General features: G+C 42.0%; 1 protein-coding gene across 1 annotated transcript in view; it reads right to left on the reverse strand.

Annotated features, from left to right (window-relative positions):
- LOC122807582 (rab GDP dissociation inhibitor beta-like) overlaps positions 1 to 24,836 on the reverse strand; it is a 461,207-nt gene that overhangs the window by 179,861 nt on the left and 256,510 nt on the right. The window lies entirely within an intron of this gene.

The following is a 24,836-nucleotide window of genomic DNA, read 5'->3' on the forward strand; positions in this document are numbered from 1 at the left end:
ACAAAACAAACAGCACCAGAATTACCCATTCTAAAGACTTAAACCTTGCCTGTGATATAAATAGGACCTGCTGGAGAGATAGGTATGTATCCCAGAGACTACCCCATATATGGAGCAGGCTGCCCATCTATGTGAAGCAGAGTTCCTCCCTAACCCAATTCAAGTGCAACTTGGACAATTGGATGCGAAACTGGAAATTCATCCCTGGTTTGGCACCTGTGTCTCTAATGGACACAGGTAACCTGTAAATGGTTAATCTCCCAGGCCCATGCTTACACTTATCAAGGGTATCAGAACTCGTCAGAGATTTGGGATGCATGGCTAGGCTTAAAAAGGCCCTTGTGGTCGTTAGCCTAGTAAACACCTATGAACCTATGAATTGGCAGCCTATTCCAAAGACATGGCAGTCGCTGGGAGATGAATCTGTCCCTTCAGCATGTCCTATTAATGTTGCAGGCCATATTTAGGTCTCTGGAAGGGGCAGCTCTAGTCCCATTTGATTTATGGATGGGCAGTGAATTAATTAGGTTTGAGTCGGAGATTGCTCTGTAAGCCAGGCACAAGTCTCCCCTAAGGAGTCTATAGGATACAGAGTACAGTGACAGGGACTTTAGTCGGTCTGTGTGAGGCAAGTGCTTGAGTCCCTTGATCTTCTTTGTTAGAAAACTATGAGGTCTTTCCAATTGCTGCAGATGCTTTGTACGGTACATGCCAAAAGGGGCATTATACTCAATTATGGGCCTGATTAGTGATGAGTATGGGGGGGTTATAACTTCCTTTGCTCTAGAGATGATGCCTTTGCTAATCAAGTGTGGTATGTAGAAAGTCTTCTTCACTACAGTAGACACATGGTGGTCAAAGTTAAGGTCGCTGTCTACTTGTGATCCCAGATCCCTTACCACTTCATTGGTACATAGGATATTGTTGTTAATCTGATAGTGTGAAGGGATATTGTTTTTACCAAAGGGAATGATGATGCATTTCTTTGCATTCAGTTTGACACCATGACTAAGACATTCGTTGTTGGTCTGCGTAAGACCCTCCTGAAGTACACTGACATCATTTGTGGTTTCAATAATTGCACTCAGTTTGCAAGTCATCTGCAAATTTGATCAGCCACAGCCCCTTAGTTTTGGCCTGAACTTCTGAGAAGTATATACCAAACAGTAGGGATCCCAGCACTCACCCTTGTGGCACCCCACTGATGACAGTTCTGCTGGTAGATATGGAGTCACCCACTTTCATAGTGTGTGACTGGTTTGTGAGCCAGTTGGCACCCCATCTTACAACAAATGGATTTACATTCAGTTTGCTAACTTTATCGGTAATGCCTGAGTGTGTTATTGTGTCAAAAGCCTTTGCCAAGTTGAGGTATGCTGTGTGCACAGATTTGCCCTCATCAATGGCCCTAGTCACATTTTCAAAGAAATTCATCAGGCTTAACAGGCAAGCTCTACCCTTGAAGAAGCTGAATTGAGTCGATCCAGGGTTTGGAGGTCACCTATGTGTTTATTTATGAGGTCCATGATTATTCATTCCATGGCCTTACAAATGAGGCTGGTCAGACTAATGGGTCTATAATTCCTGGAGTCTGTTGCTAAGCCTCCTTTGTGGAGGGGAATAACTATCTCTCTGTTGCTGTTCTCCATTCTGCAGGAACAAAGCCTGTGGTTAGGCTATGATTGAATAGGATACATAATGGTGATGCTAGTTCATGTTTTAGTTTGTTTAGAAGACAGTCTGGGGTGCTGTCTGGTCCCATAGGCTTTGTGTTTTTTGCCTTAGACAAGTTTTTAAAGACCTGCTCTTTGGATATGTAGGGTGGGGGGGAAATTGGTTGCAAGGTTTGTGATAAGTTTGGAGGGGATAAAGGAGAGAAAAATTCACCAAATCTGTCCACTATCAGATGTGCTATCTCTGTGGGATCTGTATGTGTGATACCATTAGTCACTAGTTTGGCACATGCTTGGGTCCTATGTCCGTAGCTGTAAAAGGCCTTATAGTTATCCTTGGCTGTGTTTTTTTCTCAAAGTTACCCTTACAGGATTTGACATGTTATATTATTTGCCTGTTGAGGCTGAGGAGGGTGCTTTTCCATTGTTGGGGCCTCGCCTTAGTTTTTTTAGACAGCAACTTTCTGCATTTGTTGTAATGCTTGTTGATGCTGGATGTCCCACCAGGGTGGCTTGTTTTTTCTTGGGGCTCTGGCTTTGAGTCTATCTGGAACAACTGAGTCTATATACTTACACAAGTGATTGTACAGGGCTTCAGTGTAAGCTTTGGTGTAGTTACCACTTCCAGCTGGGGGTGGGGCTTGGAATGCATTTACACCTTCCCCTAGGAGGATATTATTTGCTTGGTGAAATTTTTTAATCTTAATTTGCCCTTTGCGAGTTCTGGTGTTAGTTCCAGTTCAAACGAGACTGATTTGTGATCAGATTTAACTAAAGAGGATCTGACAATTGTGGTGGTGCATCTGTTTGTCATGTTAGTGAGAACCAGATTTAGTATGTTTGTTCCTCTTGTTGGGGTTTGAACAATTTACTCCAAGGCATTTGAGTTAACAAAGTCAAGGAACTTTTGCACACGTGAGTTAGGGCTGGAGTAGGTTTCCCAGTTGATGGTGGGATAATTGAAGTCCTCCATGACTAGAGTATGTGGCTGTATTTGGATTGACTCCAGTTTGGTCAAGTAGGCATTATGTGCATCATGATTCATAGAAGGGGATCTATAACTAGCTATAACTTGAATGGGGGTCTTAATATAGAGAGAAACACCACTGCCTTTGGTTCTCACACATTTGTTTTGCTGTCTGAAGGTGTGGAAGGCATTGTAGCCTTCCAAGGCCAGGGTACTCTCTGAGGCCTTGAACCAGGTTTCTGTGACTGCACAAACATCTACACCCTCCAGTGACAGAAGTGCTTCCAAGGTGTGCAGTGTTTGGTTTACACTCCTAGCGTTTAGCAGCATAACCCTTATTTTGTTAAGAACAAAACCCTTATTTTGTTATCAGCAATTTTGTTTTTGAGATCTTGCCTAAAAAAAGGCACTGTGGGGGAGGTAAGAGCCTTTACCAGCAGCCAAAAACCTAGTAGTGCCAGGTGTAAACAGTCTCTGACAAAGACGCGAGGTTTGTCGATCATGTCATCACAGGCTGACAGTAACTGGATCCCCTTTGAATAACACCAAAAACTTAGCCAATTATTGAAATTGATAATTTTTTTATTTATACTGTGCCATCATTCTAGGTGAGGGTAATATGCTGCTCAAGGCTAGGGACATATCTGCCTGGGACAGATACTCAAATAGCTCAATCTTGTTTCTCTTCATATAGTCCAGTGAGGTATGTCTCAGGCCGAGTTGTAATGGTACTTGTTGCAGAGAGACCTGAGTGGTTGCGTGATCTGACAAATCCTGGCATCAGACAGGCAGTTGACCATGACTTTCTCCTTATCTAGCCTGGTAAGTGGGATGTACGTTTGTCTCACTATGGAGTCTCCAATGACAAGAAAATTTGGTTCCTGAGTGTTACTCCTTAAGGGCTTGGTAGGTGAGACACTGGTGTTGCTAAGTGTTTTGGTTACTGTGGGAACTGTGTTAGTGGTAGTGATCTTGTGTTTTGGCGGTTTCTGGTGTTTTGGTAAATTTTTTGAGAGAACCTCCTTGTATGTTGATTTATGTGTTAGATGCATACTATGTGCAAGAGTAGGGATACTACGTGTATGAGTAGTGGCGGGCGAGTTGACAACCTCTTCTGTGTTACTGATTTGAGTGTGAGAGAGCAGGGATTCAAGATTCTTGGTGTAGATACATCTCTCACATTCTGTACTAGAGTGAGTAGAGGGTTGTTAGTGTACATTAGGCAGTTGCTACACTGCTTCAGGAGACCCAAATCAACAAGACTGGCAGGAGAAACAAAGGTAGTCCAGCTGTCCATAATGCTAGTTCTGAAGAACTGTTATCACAAAGGGGGTTCTTTTAGGATTGACCTAGGAGGTGCTCTGAGGATGGGTATTTCTGACTGGGTTTTTGGCAGGTGGTTTAATAGGTCACAGCTCACTAGCAATGCTGCTTAGCCTGTACTAAAGATGAGGATTATACTAATGTACTACATACAGCTGTAGAAAATGTGCTCAGAATAGAACAGCTACTACAAACAGACCCAGATGCAACAAACCTGTATCTGGACTATGCTACAGCGACTAGCTACACTAATTCAGGCTGGAAACACTAATAAAATGTTTTAAAGAGCAGAAAAATAGCCACAATTACTTTGCAAACAGTGGAAGAAATAGCAAAAAAAAGCTTTTCAAACAGTGAAAAAAGCAACAGAATCTAATTTAACAGGCACAATTAGGCAGACAAATGCAGTACAAACAGTGCAGAGATAAATACATGTCCCGACACACTGCAGTGTATTAAAATACAGTATTAAATAGGCAGAACACAATATAAAATGCAGTAAATAGTATAATCAAGTAAAAAAAAACAGGCAACTTATGGTTTCGGGGAAGCTCAAAAGCTTCTAGTCTCCTAGTATCTCAGCTCAAAGTTGTGGCTAGTCTCCCACCTCAGTTCAGCTTGGTTCAAACAAGCAGAAACCTGCTCAAATGCAGGGCATAGCTGATCTAGTTCAGGAAGTGTTATGGCAATATCATCAGTACACCAAGTCTTAATGCAATATAGACAATTTATTCTTCAAGGGCTGCAGGCACTGCATTTGTAGATGAAGCACAGAAATGCAAAGTTGTTTTGTCAGCAACCTCTGCCAAGTCATGGGACACTGGAATGGCTGGGGTGGTGGTACATTAAGGCCCCATTTGACCATATTCCAGCTCTGGTTACTAGTCCCATATGTTACTTGGGTACAAGTCCAGTTTCTTCATCTGGAGCTTGGTGCAGGGTACCTGTAGGATGGCTGAGGCCACGTGACCCAGCATACAGACACAGTTTACTGTGGTTTTGCTGCCATAGTTTTGAAAAGGGATCTAAGGGTTTGACTTTTTCTACTGCCAAGAAGGCCTTTCATGGTGTTGTGTCCATGAGAGCCCTCAGAATTATGACATTATGTCTGTGGTTCAAATTTGACTTCTGCTGGTTCAGTGAGAAACCTAGTCTAGTTAGTCACTGAAAAGTGCCCTCTAAGAGCCCCTCATTCCCTGGATGGACTGTGCCTGGAGTTGGTAGTTATTCAGGTAAAGATAAATGTTAATGTCCTTGGTTCTGCAGTGTACTATCGCCGGAGTTAGGCAGTTCGAAAATACGCTTAGTAGAGTAGCTTAGTTAAAGGGGAATCCCCCTGCCACAAACCTCAGAAACTGCTGTGACCTTTGCAGCCTGGGATAGGTAGGTAGGCCTCATTTAGATTCAGCTAACTTTGAACTCTGGGGGGCTTAGCAAGGGGAGCAATGCCCAGAATTTCAACTCTGGCAACAATGGTACTTCTACAGTCCTTGTTTAGCCTTGAAAGGTCTGGAATGGGTCCTCAGTGGACATATTTTTATGGGGAACTATGAAGAGCTTGGAATATCTATCTATCTATCTATCTATCTATCTATCTATCTATCTATCTATCTATCTATCTATCTATCTCTCTATCTTTTGTGACCAGGTTAGTCCCACTAGGCTAATGGCCTTTTTCAGAGAAGACCCGAGGCTGTAATTATACTACTAGGGGAAATTTGGCTATGGCATTGGGGAACCTCCCCTACTCTTTTCATTAAGTGACAAGGGATCTTTTACATTGACCTGAGCTATGACCAAGTCAAGCAGACGGGATCTCAGTTTAATGTGTCTTCCAAAGGATTAACAGAAGCCTTTCTATACTGCCCTGACGTAACATCTCTTCAAAGATGGGTTTTAAGAGATGATCCTGATTTCTTGGTAACTGGGAATTCCTTCTGTTATTTATTTATTTATTTCATTTTGATGACTGGGGAAGTCCACTGGGCCAAGAAGAGCCTATTTTCAGTGGAGACCCAGAGAGAAAAGCTCCAATGACAAATAACAAATAAGTAAATTACAAATATATACAAAGCAGTGTGATTAGTTACATTTTTTTAGATTTAAGAAAAACTGAAGTTTGTAATCCCTAGATATGAATCTTAAGACCATTTTTTCTGAAGTTATTTGTAGCTATTGTTTGAGGAAAGATGCCACCTCTGGAAGGGGAAGGAGCTGTTGAAGGCTTGTTGAGCATGAGGAAGGGAGGGGCTTTGGTAGTCACAATTGCTCCCTAAGGGTGGAAGAACCATGCTAGCCCCCTGCCTGTCACTCTGATCTCTTAATGACAGTTTGTCTTCCAAAAGGCCGTACTGTATTTGGGCTGTTTTATTCTGCCTTGTCCCCATAGAAAGCACCTTGCTTGAAATGTACTTCCTGTTATACTTATATAGAAGGGGATGGAACATGTCCTTGACATATTTATTTTATTTTATTTTACTTTTGTTTACCTGGGAGGTCCGACTGGACAAAGCTGTCTATTTTCAGCGGATGCCCAGGGAGAAAAGCTCCAGAAACAATTGCTAACATACTATACATAAGATATTTACACGAGCATTGTAGTTTACATGTACAGTTATAAAATATAGCAGATAATAACACAATTACATAAGATATTTACATAAGCATAGTGGTTTAGACATACAATTAAAAGTATAGCAGGTATTAACATATGATTGTTGTTCATACAGTATGTTTATTACAGATAATAATGAAGATAAGAGAAGAAAGGAAAAACTAAAAGTACTAGCTAGTTTGTCAAAGGAGGAGAATATAGACAAGTTCATATGAGGTTCACTGACATTTTAAGGGAAAGCTTTTCAGCTTACTCTAGGGGAGAGTTAGTGGGTATAGATGGGACAGTGGGGAGTAGGCGGCAGTGACTTGGTAAGTAATGTGTGATAATAAATATAGTACATCTGTGGGAGTTTTAAAGTAGAATAGTTATTTATTTTTATTTCATTGGTAAGTACTAGGCTAACTATCCTTGTGGGCCATTTTAAGCCTAACCAATTTCCCTTTCAAATGTGATACTCAAACCCTGCACCATGTGACTGTGAGGTAAACCATTATATCACTTCCCCTTATCATTTGATAACTGGGTATATGGGCTAGATCCTTTTCAGTCTTGACCAGGGCAAAGAAATGCAAACATTCAAAGAATAAAATATTAGTAGAGAGAATATTTATAAAATGATGGAAGTGCCAGGCATATTTACAATAGTACAATGATTATTACACTTTAAAACAAACATAAGAATTATAAGATTATAGTAAGAAATAAGATGCCTTTTGTGTGAACAATAATTTGTCCCAAAGTATAAGATTAGAGCTGCAGGCTGTTAAGGGCTGGGTAACATTTCCTTCTAGAATTTGACTGTCCTACTTATCACACTACGTTGGCCCATTTCACAGAGAAACATTGACAGTGACTGGCACTGAGTCTGCGTGATGACACATTACAACAACCCTTTGTACAGGGCTGGCTCAAGGTGACATGGTGCCCTAGGCTAAGGGCCCCATGGCACCCTATACACATCTTCCAATGCTATCCCCTGTTTTCTACCCATTCTGGGCTCCCCACAGCATACAAATTACTTTTTCTACTTTTTCTCACATTTTTCTTTATGGTTCAGTTTTTTCAAGAAGCTATATCCTTCTATATAGTCTGAAGTGTATTTTAAAGCTTTTTCTTCTGTACAACCTTTTTCATTCAAAGATAGCTTTTACAATAATTGTGATTAAGAAAACAAATCACTGTTGCTGTTCAAGTTTACTTTTCCTTATATCCTTTCAACATATTTACCTGGCCAAGATTGCATAGTAATAATATTCTAGGAAATAAGTTAACTAAGCAGGGATTCGGGATGGTGATGCCCCCAGATAGCAGACAGTTATAGATGCTCTGAGGTGCATTTTAGAGCATTTTCAGACCTTTTGATCCTGTGGTGGCCTGATCAGAATCATGAGTAAGAAACAACAAATTCAGTCTTACGTTTGTTTTTTTCTTTTTTTCTTTTTTTTCAGGAAGGACACAAGTGGTGTCAAAGGCTTGATGTTTAAAGCTGACAAAATAGTAGCTCACAATAAAGTAACACGGCAAATGTTTTTAGAGGATACATGAATCCAGTCTAGGAGTACCACCTGCCTTCCGGCCTCTGATCTCTGACCCCAAAAAGACACCAGTCACTGTCTAGCATCCTCCTGGTGTTAAAGTTGGGATTAAAAACAGAGGTTCAAAGCTCTACAAGTGACTGCAGTCATACATATACATAGAACGTCTCCACACACCTCACTCCTGCCCCCAAAAGGCAGTCACCTTTATACTTGCTTGATGCACAATTGTGAGGAAAGTGAAAAAATAATGATTACAGTAATGTATTCCAACTTGTTACTCCTAAAAAGTACAATGTCCCTACACAAGCTATAGTAACCTTTGCTCACCTCTAAGGTTTATACGAAAAGTAGAAGAAACAATAACTACACTGTCCAGAGTCCCAACACAAGCTGTGATGACTTCCTGTCACACTTCTGAGGTTTGATTGTGAGGAAAATTAAAGTAATAATGTTCACACCATTCTCAGCCCCACACATAGGCTACAGCAACTTTCTATATATACCTCTGACTAGGGCAGGTTTTAGAATAGGTGCGGCAGTTGAAGGCAGATGCCACTAATAAGTCCATGTCAAAACACATTTATGTAGTCTGAGGTGCAGGGGCCACCAGACCCTTAGAAGCTCTAAAGGTCTAAATATTCTGTGATGTATTTTATGCCTTATTTTTGAAAGCTAATTATTTGTTAATTGCATTTGTTTTACTGTTACCCAAAAGTTCATCAGTCCTGCTACTGGCCACCTACACCTCTGCATCCACCCCTTGTATGATTGGGGCACATGTTATTATGATGGATACACAATTATTGGCTGCTTCCTAGCAAATCACAGCCTTAGCCCACACCTGTTTGAGTTTAATCTTAATAGGCAAACCTATCACTAACCAAGTACACCATGTTTTCCCAACCCATCCTTGATTAAACCACGCTATTCTTGGTGGGCTCACTCCCATTAGCTGCACCCCTTTCAGGCAACAGCCTAAACCCACTCACTCCCGATTGACTTGCTTCTCACTCCTCAACAAACTCAGCCCTCCATTTCTTCCATTGGTGGACTTGGATTTGGCAGGATGCCCCCTCATCTCCCCATTTGCTGATGATTTTAAAGGGGCAGACCTCTTCTCCCTTTTGAAAAAAGGACAAACCTTCCCCGGACCAGTCACTTCATCACTACCAACCACTTCTATTGGACCATGCTTTTTCAGCAGGCTCTTTTCTAAAACATCAATATGGATGCTAGTCCAATTAGATACCCATACCTGGTGGGTACGCTGGCGTTTTTAAGTACTGATTTCGATCACAGACACCCAGGTTTTACATAATAACCTTTAATAATTAAGCCCACCTAGTATATGATTACACTAATGTTATGTAGGCAAATCTGAAGAAGTGACAGCAATAGCGTTGTAAGGCATATTGGCTCTAACCCATTCCTATTCTCTCCTTAATCACCTAACCACTCCACTCCAATCTACAAACAAGAGCAGGTGGTTATTAGACTATTAAATAATTCCTTAACTAGTATGCTGCATCCTTGGGTCACTCCCTCCAACTACTTTTTTAAAAATGGACATCCCACATTTAAAGCATACGAGTGGGTAGACTATATAAAACAATAAACCATTGGCCGTGTAACAACCCCTTGCTCTCCATTTTGTCTCAAAGAAAAAAACTCCATAATTGTGTAATTGCCATTTTAAGCTTTAAACGTGTCCCATTGGGGAGCTACAGGACACTCCATCCAATCACACTGACCCAGAGCATAGTTCTATACCTCTCCCTTAGACCAAATTGAAGGCCCCACAATTGGAAGATTAAATCCTACAATGTCCAATAGCCTTTTCTTTAGAGTCAGCAACAACCAATCCCCTGTGACATAACATAGTCTTTCATGCTCTTCACAGGACCTACGACTTTCTAACCTTGGTTGCATAAATATTACAGTATAAATATTGCTGTTATAACTTTGAAATAATTTAATTAAAATGACACCTGTCTGCCTAAGATTATCTTGATCTGATTTTTTTCTGTATTCTTATTTTTCCACATCTGTATGGTGATCCTAAGATTTCGATAGAAACTAGCTTGAGTAACTATATAGCTCAGCCCAGAAAGATAATTCTCCTCGAGCCATGGAGAATTACTACTTACAGGAACACGCAGCATTCAGAAGAATTACGTATGTATGTGCCCAGAATTATTGTGTGTGTACACAGACAAAAATCAGTGATTTTTTGTAGACACACACACATACACACACACACACACACACACACACACACACACACACACACACACACACACACACACACACACACACACACACACACACACACACACACACACACACACACACAGGTTCATAGGTTCATAGGTTCATACTAGGCTATCTGCCCTAGGGCTTTTATAAGCCTAGCCAGAGTGTGTTTGGCTTTCGCCACCCATTTTAAATTAATTTTGCTATGCCTTTTTTTGAGGTTAGTATACTGTGCCTCTGTCTAACAGTGACACAGACGTGATAGCCGGGGTAAACCTACGATCTCCCATCCACTCATCAAGATTCCTCTTGAAGAGAGTCAGTGTGGGACTCTGCCTAACCTGGACTGGGATTTTATTCCAGAGTGAAGGGAGCCTCTGGGTTATGAATCTGTCCCTCCAGCATGTCCTATTTATTTCAGTGCTGAGGTTCAAGTCTCTCGAGCACATAGCTCGATGGGATTTGGATTTTCTGAGGTGCAGCATGTCCATTAATTCCAGGTTGGACATGGCTTTATACGTCAGGCACAGATCGCCTCTGAGCAGGTGGTATGCCACTGAGTAGAGCTGGAGTTTCTTTAACCGGGCAGCATATGGCATCTGTTTGAGCCCTTTGATCCTCTTGGTGAGGTACTTTTGGGGTCTTTCCAGTTGCTGCAGGTGTCTGGTAAGGTACATCCCAAAAGAGGCATTGTACTCAATTATGGGCCTAATGAGGGATGAGTAAAGAGGTACGATGACCTCCCCTGATCTAGATGTGAATCCCTTCATGATTAGGTGGGCTATATAAAATGTTTTTCTAACCACTTTGGCCACGAGGTTGTCAAATGAGAGATTACTATCAACTTGGGTCCCCAGGTCCCTAATGACTTCTTCTGTACTTAATGGATTACCACCTATGTGGTAATTTGTGGGCACTGTTTTTGCCAAAGGGATGACTATACACTTTTGGCGTTTAGCTTGAGGCCATGGCTCTGGCACCAGTTGTCTGTTTCTATGAGGCCCTTTTGGAGGATGCTTGTGTCGGCTGGAGAGTTGATTATGGTGCCCAGTTTGCAGTCATCTGCGAACTTGGTCAGCCACAGTCCTTCTGTGTTGGCCTGTACCCGAGAAATATATACCGAACAAGAGAGGTCCCAGGACTGAGCCTTGTGGGACACCACTTGTAACTGGTTTGGAGTCTGACATGGCTCCAGCAATTCTAACCATGTGGGTTCTGTCCTTGAGCCAGTTTGCAACCCATCTAGTGACATAGGGGTTTATATTTAAGCTGGTGAGCCTATCTATAATGCCCGAGTGGGGTATTGTATCGAAGGCTTTTGCGAGGTCCAGGTAGGCTGTGTGGACCACCTTCCCTTCGTCAATGGCCTTGGTGACTGTTTCAAAGAAATCAACCAGGTTTAAGAGGCAGGATCTGCCCTTAACAAAGCCAAACTGGGTAGGATCCAGTGTCTGTAGGTCCCCAATATCTTTATTTATGAGGTCCATGATGATCCTTTCCATAGCTTTGCAGACCAAGATAGTCAGGCTTATGGGGCGATAGTTTCCAGGATCCATTGAGGCACCACCTTTGTGGAGAGGGACCACTGTTGCTGTACACCACTCTTTGGGTACATATCCTGTAGTAAGGCTAAGATTGAACAGTAGTTTTATGTTTGGGTTTAGCTCTTCTTGGAGTTCATGTAGGACGCAGCCTGGGACACCATCCGGTCCCATTGATGCTGTATTTTTTGCTTTGGAGAGGGCGGCTCTTACCTGAGCATCTGAGATGTCAGTGGGGCAGCACTCTGTTGGGATAGATATTTGCCCTTTTGGTGGGGAGGGGGGGAGAAGTTTGCACTGAACCTGTCAGCTAGGATGTTGGCAATGTCTGTGGGCTCAGTGTATTTTTGTCATTTTGGACTAATTCTGAGCATATCTGGGAATTCCCACCCAGGTTCCTAACATAACTAAAGAAAGCCTTGTGATTATCCTTAGTGTCCTGTGCAATTTTTCTCTCGAAGCTGGCCTTAGACGATTTTATGAGTGCCTGTAGTTTTGCTAATACTGATCAGAGATGCCTTCCCTTTTTGGGATTTTGCTCTATCATGTAGTAGCTTCCTCCTTCTATTGTATAGTTTGTTTATGGCTGGGGTCCACCAGACAGGACGTCTGCCTTTGGAGGATTGGGTCTTGGTTTTATTTGGGATTGCAGGATCCATGCATTCCTGAAGGTGTTCATAGAATGCGTTTATAAAGGATTCTGCGGTCTGGGCCGTATTTTCCACAGGCCCGGGGGCTTTGAAGGATTTCGCCTCGGTTTTGAGGCGTGTGAAATTTGCTTTAGAGAAGTTTTTCACTGTGGTTTTATGGGTAGGGGGTGGGGTCGGGATGTGAATATCCAGTGAGATTAGTTTATGGTCTGATCTTACCAGTGAGGGATACACTTCTGGTCTGGAGCATAGTGTCCCCATGCTGGTGATGATCAGGTCCAGTATGTTTTCCCCTCTTGTGGGAGTGGTAACAAGTTGTTCCATAGCATTTGAGTTTATAAATTCTAGGAACCTTTGGGCTAGGGTGTTGGAGCTAGAGTAATGCTCCCAGTCTATGTTTGGGTAGTTGAAGTCGCCCAGTATAATGGTGTTTGGAGAGACCTTCATATTTTCCAGTATTCTCAGGAAGGCCAAGTGGGGTTCCTGTGTTTGGGAGGGTGGTCTGTAGCAGGCTATAAACTGGAAGGCAGTTTTACCCACAGTTAGTTGCACATGGATAGTCTCTGATGCTTCGTGCTGTGCCACCAACCTGGAGGTGTGGGTATCTTTGACGAATATTGATACTCCCCTCCTTTTGTGGTTCGGTCCAAGTTTTGGGGCCAAAAAGCATGGTATGAGGTATAACCTGGTAGTGCTGGGGTGCTCTCGGGAGCCTTGAACCAGGTTTCTGTTACTGCACAGATATCGATGTTCTCCATGCTAAGGAGAGTTTTGAGTGCGTGCATCTTGAGGTTTAGACTTCTGGCGTTGAGTAGCATTACTCTTAGTTTCTTATCCCTTGTGATACCTATGGAGGTGGGTTTGTCTTTTGAGCCTTGCCTAAAAAGGCACTATGGGGGTAGCAAGAGCCTTTGCCAATATCGGAAAGCCCAGGGGTGACAGGTGCAAGCCGTCCCTAGCGAAGCATCGTGGCTTGTCGAGCATGTCATCCCAGGCTGACAGGCATTGGATCCCCTTTGAATGACACCAATACTTAAGCCAATTGTTGAAATTGATCATCTTGTCTTCATATTGTGGCATCATTCTTGGTGAGGGTAAGATGCTACTCAAAGTCAGGGTCATACCGGCCTGGGCTACATGCTCAGAGAACTCCTCTATGTCTCTTTTGGAGGTACGTCTCAGGTCATTCACACCAGCATGGACAATGACTGAGTCATATTTGTACTTGCCTTGGAGTGACCTGAGTGCTTGTGTTATGTGGCGGATCCTAGCACCCGACAGGCAGCTCACCGTGACCTTCTCCTTGTTCAGCCTGGTGAGCGGGACGTCAGTGTGCCTAACGATAGAGTCACCTATTACAAGTGTATCAGGTGTGTTGTTTAGCCTTAAGGGCTGTGACTGTTCGGCACACTGGCTTTGTGAGCTATGTGTTGCACGTGTTTTGTTTTGGGGTAGCGGTTGCTTGGGTGTCTGCTTTGGAGGTCTCTGCTGCTTAGGCAGATTTTTATTTAGAGCCTCCGAGTATGTTTTTGTGTGTTTATGTGTTTAGTTTGTTGTCGTGGTAGGTCTATGTGAGACTGGAATTGTAGTGAGTGTGGTTTCCTTCTCCTCCTGACTGGTTATGCCAGTACTGAGTTGAGAGAGCTTAGCCTCCAGTTTGGCTATATGGTTGCATCTCTCACATGTGTTGGAATTTGTTGGGAGGAGGAGAGGGCTGTCTGTGTACATGAGGCAGTTGTAACATTGCCTCAAGATTTCCAGATTCACCAGCTGAACCGGAGAGGAGATTGACAACTGACCTTTGGACATGCTAAAATAGTACTGGGAATTCCTTTATAATTGAAAAAAAGGGCCAATGGGGAACAAGGTACTCAAGGGGAGTTTGTGAGGGTGTAGTGCTTTTAATTTTTTAGAGCTGACTTATATAATTGCTTTAGTGAGCAAGTGCCAGGTAACTTAAATGCAATGTGTTACAGGTAATTTAAATGCAAAAACGACAAACAGTAACTTTCTTTCAAGTGAAACAAGGAAATAAGTACAGTAAGCAATGCAGATATCACTAGGGATCCACAGAAGTGCTAAAAGGCCGCGTTTTAGGTGGAATTAGCGTTTCAGGGAAATAAACAACAAGCATACAAATAAAGCTAGATTCAGCAGGCCTGGATCTAGTCTATGCTACAGCAAACAAGGTGTACCAATTTCAGTAAGAAACAGTTAGAATATGCAGGCACTATAAGCCTCTAACCAGAAATTCCCTGCTCAGAAGGGCAGAGTCCAGCCTCTCCTCCCACAAGAGTGCAGACCGCAATCCTTCTTAACGTAAAATAACTGGCCTGAAGCCCAAGTGCTTAAACCAGAACTATTACACTTTTAGAATAACAGACACAGAGCTCTCAATCAGCAGTTCACAACTTAGGAGGATGTAAGCTACCTGTCCTGCCACCACAGTGCAGGCCACAAACCTTCCTAATTTAAAACAACTGGTCTGAAGCCCAAGTGCTTAATCCAAAAGACTTAGAAATGATAGCTACACTTTAATCAAGTTACTACCAGCAGTAATAAATACAACTGAATACTTTAAAGAATGCCTGGATTAGTGCTCAAGTTACACAAACAAAGCTAGATTCATCAGGCCTGGATCTAGTCTATGCTACAGCAAACGAGGTGTACCAATTTCAGTAAGAAGCAGTTCAAATATGCAGGCACTATAAGCTTTAACCAGAAATTCCCAGCTCAGAAGGACAGAGTCCAGCCTCTCCTCACACAAGAGTGCAGAACACGAACCCTCTTAATGTAAAATAACTGGCCTCAAGCCCAAGTGCTTAAACCAGAATTAATACACTTTTAGAATAACAGACACTGAGCCCTCAATCAGCAGTTCCCAACTTAGAAGGATGTAAGCTACCTGTTCTGCCACTACATTGCAGACCACAAACCTTCCTAATGTAAAACTGGTCTGAAGCCCAGGTGCTTAAACTAAAAGGCTTACAATGAGTTACAACAAGCAGTAATAAATACAATTGAGTACTTTTAAGATGACGCAAAAGCAAAATAAAGTAGGAAAAAACACAAATACAGTAAAAGCAGATAATTTTTTTTTTTTTTTTTTTGGAAAGAGAGAAAGGAAAGAGAGAAAGGAGTAGCAGAAACTAAGCTGATTGGCCTTCTCAAATGCTCTCCCTGTACTGGGTAGAATGAGGTAATGACACTAGAATGAGGTAATGACACTAGACTGGGAGGAGGGTCCCAGATCAAATTTACACTAGGGGCGGGCAACTGCAAAGCCACCAACTATAAAAACACTATACCAACAGGGAGGGAAGGTGGGAAACAAACTGCAGAAATGTTACTCACAGCTGAAAAGCAGCAGTGAGCCTTTAAATGAAAGTTTTAAACAGCTAAAGGAGCCACTAGAAAAAGAGTTTAACTGCAACAAGTTATCATAAACAAACAACCCAACAGATGCTTAATAAGAGTGGACAATTTCCAGTTAATACCTCACACACAGTGAAACTAGCTAGAAAAAATACACAGTACACAAACTGCTATAAACAACAAATAAATAAAGAACAAAATAAACAAAAAACAGGATACTTAATGTTATATATTGTAGCTCCGAGTTTGCTGAGTGTCCTTCCTTCGATTAGCTCACTGTAAAATGGCTGAACACTCACAACTGAGCTTCTTAGGTAACAGAAAGTTGAAACCTGAGACAGCTTTTAAGAAATAAATCTCAAAAGAACCAATGAGGTGCTTAGTCTAAGCTGTAGTCCAGGAGACCTCAGTCAGCCAATGACCTTAAACAATTCTCTCTCACTGAAATGCCTGATGGCTTTGGCTAAAACAAGATGTCCCTGAATTATGTGCTCAGACACACAGCCTCCACAAACACTAGGCCCAAATACAAGCCTGAATATGGAAATGCTACAAATATCCCACTACTTAGAACAAACTGCAGAAATGTTACTCACAGCTGAAAAGCAGCAGTGAGCCTTTAAATGAAAGTTTTAAACAGCTAAAGGAGCCACTAGAAAAAAGAGTTTAACTGCAAAAAGTTATCATAAACAAACAACCCAACAGATGCTTAATAAGAGTGGACAATTTCCAGTTAATACCTCACACACAGTGAAACTAGCTAGAAAAAATACACAGTACACAAACTGCTATAAACAACAAAGAAATAAAGAACAAAATAAACAAAAAACAGGATACTTAATGTTATATATTGTAGCTCAGAGTTTGCTGAGAGTCCTTCCTTCGATTAGCTCACTGTAACACGCACACGCATACACACACGCGCACACACACACACACACACACACACACACACACACACACACACACACACACACACACACACACACACACACACACACACACACACACACACACACACACTCTGTATATATACCTTCAGGGAAGCTGAAGGAATGACAATTCACATACTGCATTACTGTGAGGTGCTGTAGGAAACCAGAGTACAAAAGCCATAGCCAAGAAGTCAACCAGAGGAAAGTACTGTGAAATGGTAATGCTACTCATGATGTCTCTGTGACAATTAGCAGGTGCTTTCACACACCTTCTCTACCTGCAAAACCACCATAGACAGCCACCTATAGGTTCATAGGTTCATAGGTAGGTACTAGGCTATTGGCCTTAGGGCCTATACAAGCCTAGCCAAAAAGGTACCCTGGCTTTCGCCACCCAAGAAAATTATTTTCCTGTGCCCCTGTCAAGCAGAACCACAGAAGTGATCCCCGGGGTGAATTTCTTATTACCCATCCAATCATCAAGATTTTTCTTGAAGAGTGCTAATGAGGAGCTCTGTTTGACATAGATAGGTAGTCTGTTCCAGAGTATGGGAAGTCTCTGGGACAGGAATCTATCCCTCCAGCATGTTCTGTTTATTGTGGTGACAAGGTTTAGGTCCCTAAAGCGTGTAGCTCAGAGGGACTGGGATTTCTTTAAGTGGAACATGTCCAACAGCTCTGGGTTTGACATAGCTTTGTATGTTAGGCAGACATTGCTGCTGAGTAGGCGATATGCGACGGAGTAAAGCTGGAATTTTTTGAGATGGTCTGTGTAAAGCATCTGTTTGAGGCCAGTAATCCTCTTTGTGAGGTATTTTTGTGGCTTTTCCAGTTGTTGTAGATGTCTTGTGAGGTACATACCAAAAGGGGCATTGTACTCTATAATGGGTCTAATGAGTGATGAGTAGAGGGGAACAATGACCTCTTTTTTCTGGATGAGAAACCTTTTGTGATGAGGTGTGCCACGTAGGAGGATTTCCTGACCACTATGGTGATGTTATTATCAAAGGAGAGACTACTGTCCACCTGTGTCCCAAGGTCTCTTATCACACTTTCGGTGTTAACTAGACTACTGCCTATGTGGTAGTTCATGGGTACAGAGTTTTTACCAAAGGGGATGACAATGCACTTTTTGGCATTGAGCTTGAGACCATGTCTTTGACACCAGGTATCTGTCTCAGTGAGGCCCTTTTGTAGGATGTCCACATTGTTAGGAGTTTCAATTATGGCTCCTAGTTTGCAGTCAACTGCAAATTTAGTTAGCCAAAGACCTTCTGTGTTAGCCTGTACTTCAGAGAAGTAGATACCAAACAGGAGAGGACCCAGGACTGAACCCTGTGGTACTCCACTTGTCACTGGTCTGAAGTCTGATTTGGAGTCTGCTACATTCACAGTGTGGGTTCTGTCAGTAAGCCAGTTGGCAACTCATCTTGTGACATAGGGATTTATACCTAGTTTAGTGAGTTTATCTATAATTCCAGAGTGGGGGATGGTGTTGAATGCCTTGGTGAGATCTAGATAGGCTGTGTGAACCACCTTACCCTCATCTATGGCTTTGGTGACTACTTCAAAGATGTCTATCAGGTTTAGGAGACATGATCTGCCTTTTACAAACCCAAACTGTGTGGGGTCCAGAGTTTGAAGATCTCCAATGTCTTTGTTTATGAGTTCCATGATACGTTCCATGGCCTTGCAGACGACGCTCATCAGGCTAATGGGGCGGTAGTTCCCAGGGTCTGTTGTGGCCCCCCCTTTATGGAGTGGGATAACTGTCATGGTGCGCCATTCATTGGGTACAAAGCCTGAGGTGAGGCTATTATTGAACATGGTACTTAGGTGGGGTGCCAGTTCATTCTGTAGTTCATGTAGAAGGCAGCCTGGGATGTTGTCAGGTCCCATAGATGCTGTGTTCTTGGCTTTGGAGAGTGAGGTTTTTACCTGTGCAGCCGTGATTACAGGAACTTTGCATTCTTCTGGAATAAAGATGGGCCCTTTAGGGGGTGAGAGGGGGGTAAAGTTAGCACTGAACCTATCTGCCAGGATGTTGGCAATATCAGTTGGTTCTGTATATTTAGTGTTGTTGTGCTGTAACTCAGAGCAGATCTGAGTGTTGCCATTGAGATTCTTGACATAGCTATAAAATGCTTTGTGGTTGTCTTTAGAATCAGTGGCAATTTTGTTTTCATAACTAGCTTTGGATTTTATGAGGGATCTCAGCTTCTTACTGAGGCTGACCAGGGAGTTCCTCCAATTGTGGGATTTTACTCTTTTTTGCAACAGTTTCTTTCTTCTGTTGTAGAGTTTGTTTATGGCAGAAGACCACCAGATTGGCTTCCTTTTTTTTGGAGGATAGCATCTTGGTTCTGTTAGGGATAGCATGATCCATGCACTCGTGTAAGTGCTTATAAAGTGCATTTGTGTAGGATTCAGCATTCGTACCTCTATTGTCCATCTGCATGGGTGTCGTGAAGTTTGCCACTTCTGTCTAAAGAAGTGTGAAGTTGGCTTTGGAGAAATTTTTTACGGTTGTTTTCCTAATTGGGGGTGGGAGCGGGATGTGGATGTCTAGGGTGATTAGCTTGTGGTCGGATCTGACCAACGAGGAGCTGACCTCTGGTGTGGAACACCAGTCACCCATGTTGGTGATGACCAGGTCTAGGATATTGCTGCCCCTGGTGGGGGTGTGGATAAGTTGATCCAAGGCGTTGGGATTGATGATTTCCAGAAAACGTTGAGCAAAAGAGTTGGTACATGAGTAGTTTTCCCAGTTAACGGCAGGGTAGTTGAAATCACCCATTATTAGAGTGTTGGGTTGTACCTTAATATTTTCCAGTGTATCAAGAAAAGAGGAGTGGGAATTCTGGGGCATGGTGGGGGGTCTGTAGCAAGCTACAATCTGGATTGCAGTTTTGCCCAGAGTTAGTTGAACTTGGATAATCTCGGATGCATTATGCTGAGCAACTAGCTTGGAGATGTGGATATCCTTAATGAATATGGACACGCCTCCACCTTTAGTGTTTCGGTCTGGGTTTGGTGGCCGAAAGGTGTGGTATGTATATAGCCTGGTAATGCAGGGGTGCTCTCTGGAGCTTTGAACCAGGTCTCTGTCACTGCACAGATGTCAATGTTCTCCATTTTAAGGAGTGCCTCAAGTGAGTGCATTTTGAGGTTTAGACTTCTAGCATTAAGTAGCATTACCCTCAGATTTTGCTTGCTTGTACCTGTTACGGTAGTGAATTTGTCATTTGAACCTTGCCTAAAAAAAGGCACTATAGGGGTGGCAAGAGCCTTTGCCAGTATCCGGAATCCCAAGTGCGACAGGTGCAGGCCATCTCTGGCAAAGCAGCTTGTTCTGTCGACCATGTCATCCCAGGCAGACAGATACTGGATTCCCTTAGAATGACACCAGAAGCTTAGCCAATTGTTAAAGCCAATCATTTTGTCCTTGTACTGTGGTGTCATTCTGGGTGATGGCAGGATGCTACTCAGAGCTAGGGTCATACCTGCCTGGGCTACAAGATCGGAGAGCTCCTCCATGTCTCTTTTTGTGTAGTCCAGGGAGGTATGTCTCAGGTCATTCACACCAACATGGACAATGACAAAGTCATATTTGTACTTGTTGTGGAGTGGCCTGAGTGTGTGCGTTATGTGGCGGATCCTGGCACCTGACAGGCAGCAGACAGTAACTTTTTCCTTGTTTAGCCTGGTGAGTGGAACATCAGTGTGCCCTACTATAGAGTCACCTATGACTAGAGTGTTGGGTACGTTATGCCTTATGGGCTGTAGTTGAGTGGCACACTGAGTGTGTGGGCTATGCGTCATTTGGGTTGTGTTGGGGGGTGGAGGTTGCTTGCATTTCTGCTTTGGAGGTCTCTGTTGTTTGGGCAGATTTGTACTGAGAGCCTCCATGAATGTAGGTGTGTGTTTTGTGCTTCTGTGTGTGTGTTTTGGTGGTGTAGGTTTTGAGGGACTATGTGATGAGTGTGGTGCGCTGCAAGTGTTTACCTTCTCCTCTTGACTGTCTAGGCCAGTCTTTGGTGAAGAGAGCTTTGCTTCCAGTTTGGCTATATAAGTGCATCTCTCACAGGTCGTAGTGCTGGCTGGTAGGAGGAGAGGATTGTCTGTGTACATGAGGCAGTTGCTGCATTGTCTCAAGATGCCCAGATTCATCAGGTAGACAGGAAAAAACACCGGGAGCTGACCTTTAGACATGCCTGAATAAGTGCTTATTTATTAAGTACTAAAGACTGTTTTCCTCTAGACAAGTGTGGAAAGTTGAGTGCAAGGTCTACTTTTGTGATGGCAAGTGAAAGAAATTATGGTCAGATTGTTACTCTTAAATATACTTTAACAGCTTCCCCCATACATAAGCATAATGGCAGTGCCAATAATGTTTATGACAGAAAGTAAAAGAAATTATAGCCATCTTGTTGCTCTTGCAATGTAGTCCTCCCCGCACACACAATCATAAGTCAAAACAATACTAATTTTACACTAACTTCAGGAAATAGCAATACCTTGTGTGACATTAGTACTGCCATAAAAGATCAGTGACTGTTGTTTAGCAGTCATCAGGAGTAATGCATAACTGTCGCTGTCCTTGACTTCACAGATTATCCCTGATTTTGCCTCAAATTTTTGCCCTGTACCTCATAAAAAAGAGCTGCTGATATATAATTCAGGATTGCAGACAGTCAACAATGCCAGCCATTACAATTTCATACTAGTGTTCAAAAAAGATACACATTAATGCAAAACATAATATTATTTTAAGTGAATTAATGTAATATTTAAAAAATGTTTCTAATCTTGATCCTTTATTCTGCTATTATTGTTGTCTTTTCACAGAATACCTAAGCAAATAAGTTGAGAGCTGTAGTATGTGGTATCCTGCCAGTATTTATAAAACTCCCTCAAACAAAACACCATCTCTGAAGATTGGGAGAATCTGCTTTTCTGAAAATCTCAGGTAATCACTGAAATTGGACATTCTCTGCTGAGAATCTCTAGTGCTTGCCTCGCTCATTCAGTGATTACTGGCTTTATCCTAACAGGGTCGTAGCACAACCCTGTTTAGGGTAAAGCACATAATCTGAGAAAGATTTTTTTCCTCATTATCTCAAAACCAGCAACAGCTTTTGTGGGCCCCCCAACTTACTCAAGGATGATTGGGGGCCCTTGCAGTCGCAGGTATCTTGGGTGCCTAAAGACAGCTATGATGTTGGTTTTGCTTTAGAGAATGTCCACCAAGAGGATTTAGCTAAGTCAAGGACACTATGTCAATGTTAAAACATTTAATGAAAGTACAAAGCTAGCTACTTGAGAAAACACTGTTAGTGCAACCACAGATATTTGTGAATCTGTAAAGGAGAAGAAGTGATGGCGATCCTTAGGAGTCTTCATCCTATGAATTATTATATATACAGATTATTAAGAACTCAAGGCTGCTATTCTGGCTTTTTTGGTTTAACAAATATAACAAAATATCAAAATTTGATAACTTGCTGTGGTTGGGAGCCCCACAGGACCAAGGCGCCCCAGCAACCAAAGGCTTTGCTAATGCCTAAAGCCAGCTATACATTCCCACACCCATGCAATTTAAATATGCTAACTCAGAGATCACTGTATCTCAGAGAAAAGTGAATCTTGTGTGATACAGCAGTGTCAGTACATCAGATAACACCATGTCCAACCCGGTATTAATGGACATGCTGCACCTCAGAAAATCCAAATCCAAATCAAGCCAAGCCAGAGACTTGAACCTCTGCACTGAAATAAATAAAATAAATAGGAGGAGAGGATTCAGGGACAGATCCCTTCACTTCAGGCTAATCACCAAGTCAGGTTAGGCAGGGTCCCAGGGCAAGTTTTCAACTTGATTTTCTTCATGACTGGATGGGGATGAGAAGGTGGGGGATTTGTCACTTCTGTGGTCACTCACTGACAGAGGCTGTTATACTAACTTTCAGTATACAAATACAATTAAAAAAAAATGGGTTTAAATGGAAAAAAACAAACTGGCTAGCTTTAGGCTTATAATGCCCTAGGCAATAACTCAAACATTTGTGATCAGACATTAAAGTGTTAATCATAAGTGACTCACAATTAACACTTGGCACGCCTACTGACTTATTCTGGCCACACATTAAAATCATTGGGTCAGAAGGAGCTGTGTTGTGTTTATAAAAATAAAATCTTTTGTTTTAGATTGTCTCAGTATAACATTCAGATATCTTGGGCAGAATGGCATGTAAGCAGTTTGATATAATTAAAATGAATATGCAGTCTTCAGTTACATTTATAGTACACTAGAGGGCAGTATGCACTTACACAAGAAAACCACTTAAACATTCACGCAGTAAACTATTCACTGATTTGCTCAGGCAGCCACTCACATATTCATGAAGCAGTCAGTTTGCACATTCATGCAAAATATTCAGTGATTAGTGAAGCAATAGTTGGCATATTTGTGAACTGGATAATTCACACATTTGTACAGTACACAAAGCCATAGAAATAGAGTTCAGAGTGCAGTGACTGAAAAACCTAATGCAAACAAAAATGTGTAGTCTGATGAGTCTTTTGATATTTCTTGACCATATGCTTATTATTTTACAGGGTTTGATTGTATTCTGTTGGGTGGCTGTGGTGGTGCAGCAGTTAACATTGTCGCCTCACAGCAAGAGGTTCTCCAGTTCGATTCTCAGCTGGGGTGCCTTCTGTCTGGAGTCTGCATATCCTCCTTGTAGTCACGTAGGTTTTCTCCGGGTGCTCCAGTTTCCTCCCACAATCCAAAGACATGCAGTAGGTGGATTGGACACTCTAAATTAGCCATAGGTGTGAGGGTGTGTGAGTGAATGGTACAAATGAACTACTGCGGCAGGTGGTGTAAACCTTGGCTTAAGATGACTGTCACTGTTGAAGTGACATCTTGATCCCATGTGCAAAATGGTAAAAGGGGTTGAGGATGGATGGACTGTATTCTGTAAGAATTTGTTCAATGTACTGAACAGAACATCTACAGTCATGATGATCAGATGACAAGAAACAAATTCCATTTCAAACCCAGATGCACGCTTCTTAATCATCTGCACTGAAATTGTCAGACTTAGCATCCATGGACTGACATGCAGTAAGCTATGTAATGACTTACTTCAGTTCAAAATTGTCATTGTCTTATTTGCTCTTGCTATCCTATCTTAAGGTCATAAATGCATGTGATACTTCATCAGATTGAGTTATTGTGCTTCCAAAAGCAATTTTCACATAAAACAGAGAGAGATTTCATAGAGAATGTTGTGTAAGCATTGTGAGAAAATGTGTTACAAGTTCAAAACAGGACTGCTACTTGGCTTTGCTTCAGTACTGAAACATTTCATTATAACCTTCTGGGTTATAATTGTCATCTGCTGATGGGGAAAAAGAATGAAGAAGTATTTGCCTAAATAGTTTCTGTTTTTGCAACCAGAGAACATACGAAATGTTAAATCAGTTCAGGAAAGAGATTAATAAAAGTAAAAGTGTTGCTATGGCACCTAAGAATTAACAGAGGTACCTGTCAGAGAGGCGGAGCCTGCTCTACAGGACATGATATTGTTCTAGTTTGTGACGCTTCTTATCTTTCTGATAGTGACATGTCTCCTTTACAGCAGTGAGTGCTTCTACCAAGCACGACTGTAGAGTTTGTAGAGTTGGGAGGCAAATAAAGATACCTATAATTAAAAAAATGCCTATAAGGTGGAAAGACTATGCTACTTATTATGATAATAAAATTTCAGCTATCATTCACAACTGTGTATATAGCAAATATTCAAATGCTATGTGATTTTTTATAAAACTTGAGTTGGATAAGTATGTGAATTGCATTACATGTGATAACCATCTAGTATAGTATAGTATAACAGATCATTACTATTCATAAATGAGCATGGTGATTGGACAGCCCAACCAGAGTGCCCATTGTA

Source organism: Protopterus annectens, chromosome 7.part1, assembly GCF_019279795.1.
Source record: "Protopterus annectens isolate FY-2018-M chromosome 7.part1, PAN1.0, whole genome shotgun sequence".
Lineage (NCBI taxonomy): Eukaryota > Metazoa > Chordata > Ceratodontiformes > Protopteridae > Protopterus > Protopterus annectens.